The sequence below is a fragment of the Mesocricetus auratus genome, unplaced genomic scaffold, assembly GCF_017639785.1.
Source record: "Mesocricetus auratus isolate SY011 unplaced genomic scaffold, BCM_Maur_2.0 Super-Scaffold_6723, whole genome shotgun sequence".
Classification (NCBI taxonomy): Eukaryota; Metazoa; Chordata; class Mammalia; order Rodentia; family Cricetidae; genus Mesocricetus; species Mesocricetus auratus.
In genome coordinates this window covers 6,667,486-6,676,635 of record NW_024429183.1, presented here as the reverse complement: position 1 = coordinate 6,676,635, position 9,150 = coordinate 6,667,486, and the positions used below count along the sequence as shown (strand labels likewise).

Sequence of the window (9,150 nt, the reverse complement as noted above, 5' to 3'; positions counted from 1 at the left end):
GTGAAGGTGGCCATGCGTTTCATTCTGCTGCTATTTTTCGTGCAAATACCGAAATAATCCACAGAGACAGCTGATTCTATTGTATTTGAATCCTTGTGGAAAAAAATCAAGTAGTTACCAGTCAGTTCTGGTATATTTAAGAAAGCATTTTCTTTTCTTATAAAGACCTCGAGGGGCTGGGAAGGTGGCTCAGTTGATGAGAAAGAATACTGGCTACACAAATGTGAGAACCTGAGTTTAGGTCCCTCGCTCCCTCCCATAGTTACCCACATAAAAGCTGGACATGGCAGCATGTGCTTATAACCCCAGCTCTGGGGAGGCAGAGAGAGGAAGCTCTCTGGGGCTTGATGGCCAGACACACTCAACAAATAGTGAGGGACCCTGCTTCAGAAAATAATGTGGAACAGGATGGAGGGAAATAGCCAATGTTCACTTCTACTCTACAAGTATATATGCACACACAGAGAGAGAGACAGAGACAGAGACAGAGAGAGAGTTACATACTCATATACAAGCAAAAGACCTTGAACATGAATCAAGAATTCTAGTAACCATGTTATCATTGTTCTTGGAACAAGCAGCCATGAACCTGAGAAAAGGTGGGGGATCATCACTGCTCCTTCCTCCATCTGCCTTTTCTCCCCCCTCTCTCCTTTCTAATGGACTAGATTGTGGGTGTGGCCTGTGGTTTTCTCAGCCATGCCCTGTCCATATGACATGTGACCAGGAGGACATGATGCTTTGCAGTCACCCCACACATAATGTAACAGAAACAAACTTGAAAGTCTGTTCAGAGCTTATTTGATGTTTATATAGCTGCCTCTTCCAGTTCTTGTGAGCCCATAAAGTAGGGCTGCAGAACATCACTTTTCCTGGCCTGCAGGAGGCCGGACGATCAGTGGCTGATCAGGGGCTTCTCTCTGCAGGAGGGGACCAGATGAGCCATGGCAGGGGGCCAGGGTTCAGGGTGGAGGACCAAGGCCAGGCTGGCCTGGAAACCAGAGCACGTCAGCATCTGAAGGGAAAGGAGATGCCCTGACCTGCATTTGCTTCAAGGTGGGCCAGACACGTGGGGCAGAGTGGAAGGAGGTCCCCAGGCACGACGGTGACTGGGGTGGAGGAGGCTGCAAACAAGCCAAGTGGCCTCCCACCCGACTTCCGGGCACCCTGTGGTCCTAGAGCGAGTGGCAGACTGAAGCCGACTGGAACCCTTCCCCCCCATCTCCTGTGGGAATCTCAGCCCTTCAGGCCCTGGAAGGTTAGGGTTGGCAGCTACAGTGGCCTAAAGGAGACATGTTCAGAGACTGGGTTTGGGTGGCAGAAGTGGAAGGCATGTGACAAATACGACAGTCACTCACCCACTCATGCTTCTGCTTTGAATGTTTGAGGGTAGAGTGGAATGTACGGTGGTTTTGTCCCCACCTCCATGCTCCCAATTACCAAATAGCACCAGGCCTACTCTCAAGAAAGGGCCCAGTTCTGCAGGGAGGAAACGATGTTGGTGGTTTGTTGACCTTATTTAAGATGACAGCCGGAATACCATACTGGTGATGGAGGCTGGCACACCAGATCCTGTTGTCTCGGTTTCAGAAAAACACAGAAGATTGACGACAGGATATTTGATTTGTCTGGGTCCAGTGTTCTGTAATACCATTACATTCCGTACATGCATAGGCCAGGACACTTAGCTCAGAACTCCACGTGCGCTAAAAAACAGTCTCCCTTCCCCTCCCACCCTTCCTGATCATAAAGTGTGTGGGTGGGCATGATGAACAAACAGGAAGTCCTGAGTTCGCTTATTGCTGTCATCAAGAGCTACTTCCTGGAGAGTTCTAAGACCCGAGTGTCAGGTGCGGCGGCGGCGAAGGCTCACAGGTGTTGGTGTTGTCCACAGCCGGTTTCTCTAGTGTGAGTCCGGTGCCGGGACGAGCTGGATGTGCTGCCAGGGCAAATCGGTTCATGAGAGACCTCCGTGCCTTTGAGCCATGTTTGCGTTGCCGGCTCATACCTGTCTCCGTGGGGCCAAGTCGCCGGTGCAGGGCTCACAGCTTGGAACAGGCTAGTCCAGGTTAAGTCAAGACATCTTTGATTCCTTCTTACACTGTTTAAAGTTCTCTTGGGTGGTTTTTAAACTCCCAGATGTTCTTCCAGTGACAAATCAGGACACACATGAAGAAGCTTTCACCATCTATACCCCCTGACAGGGGTGAGACACCTTGGGGCCCCAAAGCTTCATCTTCCCTCTGGAAATTCAAACTTATGCCCAGTACCACACAGGGCCATCTTGAGAAGCATCCTTTAAGGTTGAGTCCCAGCGGCAAGAGATCATTTTCCTGACCACAGGATCTAAGAGAGGTGTGCAGCGTAGTATCCAGGCAAACTAGAGATGAGCAAGACTTCCCTCTTCCTGGTGATCGACGGAAGCATCTGGGATGGGTGGGAGTTCCGGGAGCATCTGAAAACACATTTGGGGGACCTGGGAAGGGCTGCTCCTGCAGGTTTGGGCTGCAGCTTGCGGCTAGGATAGAGGTAGAAGTGGATGACTGACCAAAGCAGGGGTAGAGCAAAGCTCCCGAGAATGAGGCATGGAAAGGGAGGGAGGCGGATGAGGGAGTGTGTGTGTGTTCTCTGATTATAAATTCCCGGGTGCTAACCGGGCAGTGGTGGCACACACTTTTAATCCCAGCACTAGTAAGCAGAGGCAGGTGGATCTCTGTGAGTTCCAGCCCAGCCTGGTCTACAGAGCGAGTGCCAGGATAGGCACCAAAGCTACAGAGAAACACTGCCTCGAAAAATCTAGATAGACAGACAGACAGACAGACAGACAGACAGATTCCTGTGTGTTCATTGTTATAACACCTGGCTAGATTAACGTGAGAACGATACCCACAGTCCCACGATCTAAAACAACAATAACAACAACAACATTCAGGTGTGTTTCCTATAGCTTTCATAGTTTGAGTGAAGATTCTACAGGTTAGATTTATTTATAAGCAACACACCAATTTGAAAACCTTGTACTGCTTAAACTTAACAGGCCATTACCTTCTTTTCATGGGTGCACATTACTCCTTCTTTGGGACATACAAGCATTGGGTACCACCTACCATCCTATATTTTAATTTTTTTCCAATCCTCCTCTCCCCACCCCCCAAACTAGGGCCCTCACTGGTTAGTTGGCATGAACTTCTAGAGTCTGTTGCTTGCCTGGAATACAGGTGATTGGTACTGTTTCCATTTTTTAAAAGTTGTCTGCACAATGTTAAGCTAGTCACCTTTACCATGACTCCCCACTGCTATCTGGGGAGCTGTTGACAGTTGATGGCTGCTGGGGGCGGGAGAGTGGTTGTCTTTAAGGTGTGTCCCTTGGTAAGTGACTCTGCTCCAGTGGATGGCCCCACACCCAGAAGTATATGAGCAGCACAAACTGGAGTCCATGGACTATAATAATGGGGAAGTTGGGAGGGGATGGGAGAGAGGGTGGGTCTGGAAGGAATTGGGGGGAGGTTTCGTATACATAGAATGGCAGGTTGGTTTTTAATCTTTACACAGAGTATCATAATTATCTCAGGCTGGTCTTGAGCTCATAGGAAAGGATAAACTTGAACTCCTGATCCTCCTACTTCCACTCTTCAAGTGCTAACATTACTAGCACATGACAGCACACTGTATGTGGTGCTGGAGTTAGAATCCATGAGTGCTAACAATTGCTCTCCCAACTGAGCTACATCTCCCAGGCTGACATGTTTTAATTTGTGTATTGTGTCTGTGTGTCTGAGTATGTGCATGTTGATCATAGACCAGCTTGTGAGAGTCAGTGCTCTCCTTCCACCATGTGGGTCTTGGGGATCAAACTCAGGCTGTCAGTCTTGCCAGTAAACACCTTTACCTGCTGAGCCATCTCTCCGGACCGACTTTTATTTTTGTGACTGGCTTCTCAGCATATGTTTTCAAGGTTTGTCTATGTTTTCACATGAGTCACTATTTCAGTATTTTTATGAAAGACTGTCACTTACTGTATGACTGTATCACACTTTGCTTGTCTGTGTATCAGTTGGTAAACATTTGGGTGATTCCCCTTTGGGCTATGAACAAGTCTACTGTGGCATTGATGCATAAGTCTTGTCAATGGTGGTGATGGAGACAGCATCATGACCTTACACATTCTAGGAAAGTGCTCTATGACCAAGTTGTACCCCCACCACCATGCTTCAGTTTTATGTGGACATACATCTTCATTTCTCTTGGGTGTGTACAAAGTAATTGCTTGATAACACAGAAACTCTACATTTTAACATTTGAGGGAATGATAAACTATTTTCTTTCTTTCTTCTCTCTTTACTATGTGTCCTAGTCACTGTTTTGTTGCTGTGAAGAGACACCATGGCCATGGCAACTCTTAAGAAATGAAAGCATTTAATTGCGGCTGGCTTACAGTTTCAGAGGCCTAGTTCATTACTGTCAAGGTGGGAAGCGGCACACAGGTAGACATAGTGCTGGAGAGGTAGCTGAGAGTTTTACATCTAGATCAGTAGGCAGTAGGAAAGGAGAGAACCTCTGGGCCTGGCTTGAGAATTTGAAACCCCAAAGCCCACTCCCAGTGACACACTTTCTCCAGCAAGGCCACACGTCCCAATCCCTGTCGAGTAGTACCACTCCCAAATGACCAAACATTCAAATCTATGAACCTATGGGGACTATTCCTATCCAGACCACCACACTATGTAATTTAGTGTCTAAAGTTTGTAACACAAGGCCTGGAGCTCCTCCTGGACTGTTTTACAGGTGAGGCCAATGTGGGTACTTCTTGTCTACTTTGGTTTCTAGAAAGATTCATCCAAGTCACCCATGGTCATCTAATTGGAAGGAATTGTGTTCGTCATTTTCTCAAGTTGCTTCTCATATTCCTGGATCCTGAACTGGGATTTAGAGACAAACTCAGCACGGTTCTTCAATTCCTCTTTTTCCTTATCATTCACCAGGTTAATGTATTTATCCTTGAGCACAGGAATCTTTGTGGCTTTATATTTATTTTCAAAATCATCCAACAAGCTAACCTTGATCACATTGGCCTTGTAGTAAGTCCAGTCCTTTGTTGGTGGTTTCCCAGACAGAGTAACCAATCTGATGTGGAGGTCTTATCCCAGGACGTTAGGGAGTTTACAACTGTCTTTAGGTTGTGGGATATGATCTCCCCAAAAGCTAACCAATCAATGACTGTTAGAGCACGTTTATGCTCAGCCATCTTGGGATTCTTTACAAACACCCAACAGAAATGCTAGACTATTTCTAAAATAACTGGAGCTTGTGGCACTCCCACAATCAGGGCATGACAATTTCAATGTGCCCATGTCCTCCCTGCCTGCTGTTTATATCACTTTATGAAGTGATATCTTGGTGTGGTCATTTGCGTGAATTCTCCTTTGGAAAAATGCCCTGTTTTCTATTGTATTTGTCTTTTGTTATTGAGTCTACAGAATTCTTGAGGGGGTGGGATGGAGAGATGGTCCAGGGGTTAAAAAGCTTGCTACCCTTGCAGTGTCACAATTTTATATATAACCGTTTCCAGGAGATCTGACACCATCCTCTGGACTCCACAGGCACCTACACTCACACACACACACACACACTTTAAAACGGTAAGAATAAATCTTTTTAAAAGAATTCTTTACATATTACGGATTTAAGGCCCTTATCAAAGGTATGGTTCTCCAGCATTTTCCCCTATAATAGAATAAAATAGTGGGCTTTTCACTTTTTTGACAGTGTCCTCTGAAGTAAAAGACAAAAACAAAAATGGAAAAAAACATTTTAAAATTTGGATCAAGTGCCATTTATCTATTTCTTTTTAAATCCCATGATATTGGTAGTGAATCTGAGAAGTTTGTTTAACCTATGGCCATGGAAACTTGTTCCTGGTTTTATATTTGTAGCTGACTTGTATGTTCGGTGTGAAGCAGAGGGTCTGCTATCCTCACTGCTTGTCACCTTTGGATTTGAAAAGTCTTCCAGAGTGTCTTAGGTACTTTTCTGTTGCTGTGACAAAGCACCATGTCCTAGGCAGCCTACATATTATGAATACAGCTTCAGGTGAGACTGTTGGCGGATCCCATGGCCGGTAAGGGACAAAAGGAGGGTGAGAGACAGAGAGCTGCAGACACAACTTATGGGGAAAGTTTATTAGAGGAAGGAGAGAGAGAGAGAGAGAGAGAGAGAGAGAGAGAGAGAGAGAGAGAGAGAGAGAGAGAGAGAGAGAGAGAGAGAGAGAGAGAGAGAGAGAGAGAGAGAGAGAGAGAGAGAGAGAGAGAGAGAGAGAGAGAGAGAGAGAGAGAGAGAGAGAGAGAGAGAGAGAGAGAGAGAGAGAGAGAGAGAGAGAGAGAGAGAGAGATCTGCTTCCTCAGAGAAGTGGCAGAGAGTGGAAGTGGGTGGAGCTTGCCTTTTAAAGGGACCTCTACACCTTCCTACAGAGCCAGGATACTGCCTGCCATGCATGCCAGGTCCCCAAGGGGATGGGCCAGGTTTGCATAGGTTATAACACTACAGAAGGAAGGGTTTGTTTTGGGCTTATGGTTCCAGGGGGTTAAGAGTTCATCACCAGCACATGGGGAAGCTTAGCAGCAAGCATAACAGGGACAGCCCAGAGCAAACACCTTGAATGGCAAGCACAGAGCAGACAGAGCAGCTCGATATGGTTCAAGTTTGTGAATACTGAAGCCCACCTCTGATGACATACTTCCTCCAGCAAGTCCATACCGCCTACACCTCCTAATGCAGCCACCAACTGGGGACCACGAGTTCTAAGACACAGCCCATAGGGGACATTCACACAGGAAAACTCTCTCTCTCTCTCTCTCTCTCTCTCTCTCTCTCTCTCTCTCTCTCTCTCTCTCTCTCTCTCTCTCCCTCCTTCCCTCCCTCCCTCCGTCCCTCCCTCCCTCCCTCCATCATTTCCTAAAAGTTCTTTTGTTTGTTTGGGTTTTTTTGCTGGCCCAAGCAAGGCTTTTGTTCAAGACCAGAAAAATGTAGCCACAGTCAGAGGTGGCTCCATAGCTCTTTCCTTTATGGAGATTTTAACAACTACTTGTCTTCCTCAGTGGGACCTGAAGATGGTAATATCTGTGATACCCTCGCTCAATTCATACATCCATGTACATTTTTTCCAGTATTCATTCTACAAAGTCCATCCACTGCATTGTAGGATGAGTGGTAGCATCTGACATCCCATAGTTACTGCCCTTTCCAGAAAGTGGTAAAGCTCAGAGTGGCTTTGGGAATGGTGAAGGTCATCTGACATTCTGATTTTGTTTTCATCTTGTCATTTGGTTGGAGCAGATGTGAGTCCCAGGCCTGTCTCGGGGCTCTTAACCTGACCCTAGGATTAATGTGCATTCTGTTAACTAGGGGTGGGGACTAGGATTTTTTTACAACAACCAGAGTGTATGCAAACTGAAGAACCAGCTTGTGCCAGACAAGGTGATTTACAGGAAGGAGTAAGAGTCTTGTTGTGGATGAAACAAATTCCCCAAACCTGGGTATGGCTTAAAGCTGTGGTTCGCAGTCTTCCTAATGCTGCATCCCTCCAATGCAGCTCCTCATGTTGTGCTGACCCCAACCATAAGATTACTTCTGCTGCTACTTCATAGCTGTAACGTTGCCACTGTTATAAATTGTCATGTAAATGTCTGTGTTTTCTGACGGTCTTGGGTGACCCCTTGTGAAAGGGTCGTTCGACTTCCAAAGGGGTTACAAGCCACAGGTTGAGAACCGCTAACTTAAAGCTATGAACACTGATTCACTTGCCATTCTGGAGGGAAAAAAGCAAAGAGTCTTGGGACACCTTCCCTCATACCCTAGGGGACTAGTGTCCTAACAGCACAGTTTCTGTCCCTGCCCCCAGGGGCATATCACTTTCTCCCCTTCTGGGTCAAATCCTCCTCTGCCTCCCCCTTGAGATTTCATTTGCCTGCTAGGATACTATTAGGATACTATGGGATGTGTCTGCATCCCTAGATCTTTACTTTGGACACATCAGCAAAGTCCCTATGCTATGGCAGTTCCCATTCACAGGTTCCAGAACCTTCTCTATCTTGATCTGTCTTATTCTCTTGAGACGGGGTCTCTCACCGAACCTGGAGTTCACCATTTTTCAGTTAAGCTGACAGACAAGAAGCCCCAAAGATCCTCCTAGCCCCATTCCCCACCCCAGTACTGGGGTTACAGATATATGTGGCCACTCCTGGCTTTTTATATGGCTGTTAAAGATCCAATCTCAGGTCCTCGGGCTTGAGCAGTAAGCACTCTTGCCGAGCCAGCAATTTTTAGAAGCAAATGTTCTTACACCATCCAATACAAAAGATACACCAATCTGATACATGCTGAGGGACGACGGAAGGAAAGTATTAAGTCTTTGTTTTCTGCAAGTAAACCATTTTTTCTATAAGACTAGAAAATGTATATATACCATAAAAAATACTGCAGTTCATAGCATGCAACGGTGAATCTGAGCTGAGGTGTTTGAGGTGGGATTCATAGGTGGCATGTGGGTGAGTGAGCTTATAAAGTCAATGTCCTTAATCTTCTACCTGCTGTGGCCATTCCTGGTGTTGAAGACCCTGAAGGTACTGCCTGTGATGACCCAGTCAGTTCTCGGGAGTCTGTGGACTGTCCTGTTCTCTGTCCTCCACCTTGCCCTGTTAACATACTAGAAGCCTGAATCTCTAAAACAGAGGACTTTGTCATCTCCACAAAGACTTGAGAAAAGTCTTAAGGGAGAAAGGGGCGGGTCGGCTTAGAAAGGAAGTTTTCCGAAGGGGAATGACTATGGGGTTGCAATGGTGCTAGCTGGAAATGCTCGAGTGAGCTACATTCATTGAGTATGTCCCCAATGCCACTCCACTCGACTTCCTGGAGGTCCCAGGTTTGTGTGTGCTCAGTTAGGCTCAAGATATTCCTATGGATGAACCTTGGGCACTTGAGAAGGCCAGAGAAGGGCTGCTGTGATTCTCACAGACTTCCTGAAATAGTGTGTGACTTGCCAAATCCACAAGTGGCCCCAAGAAGGCCAGAATCCATGGCAGAGCCTCCACAGAAGCACTTCTGCACAGTCCAGTACTCACTTGTGACATCTGGCTGAAGTTAGCTGGAAGTCCA

At 46.6% G+C, this 9,150-nt stretch overlaps 1 pseudogene; it reads right to left on the bottom strand.

The window, feature by feature from the left end:
* Window positions 1-4,779: 4,779 nt before the first annotated feature.
* LOC101840651 lies at window positions 4,780-5,245 on the bottom strand (annotated as a pseudogene).
* Between the last annotated feature and the right edge of the window lie 3,905 nt (window positions 5,246-9,150).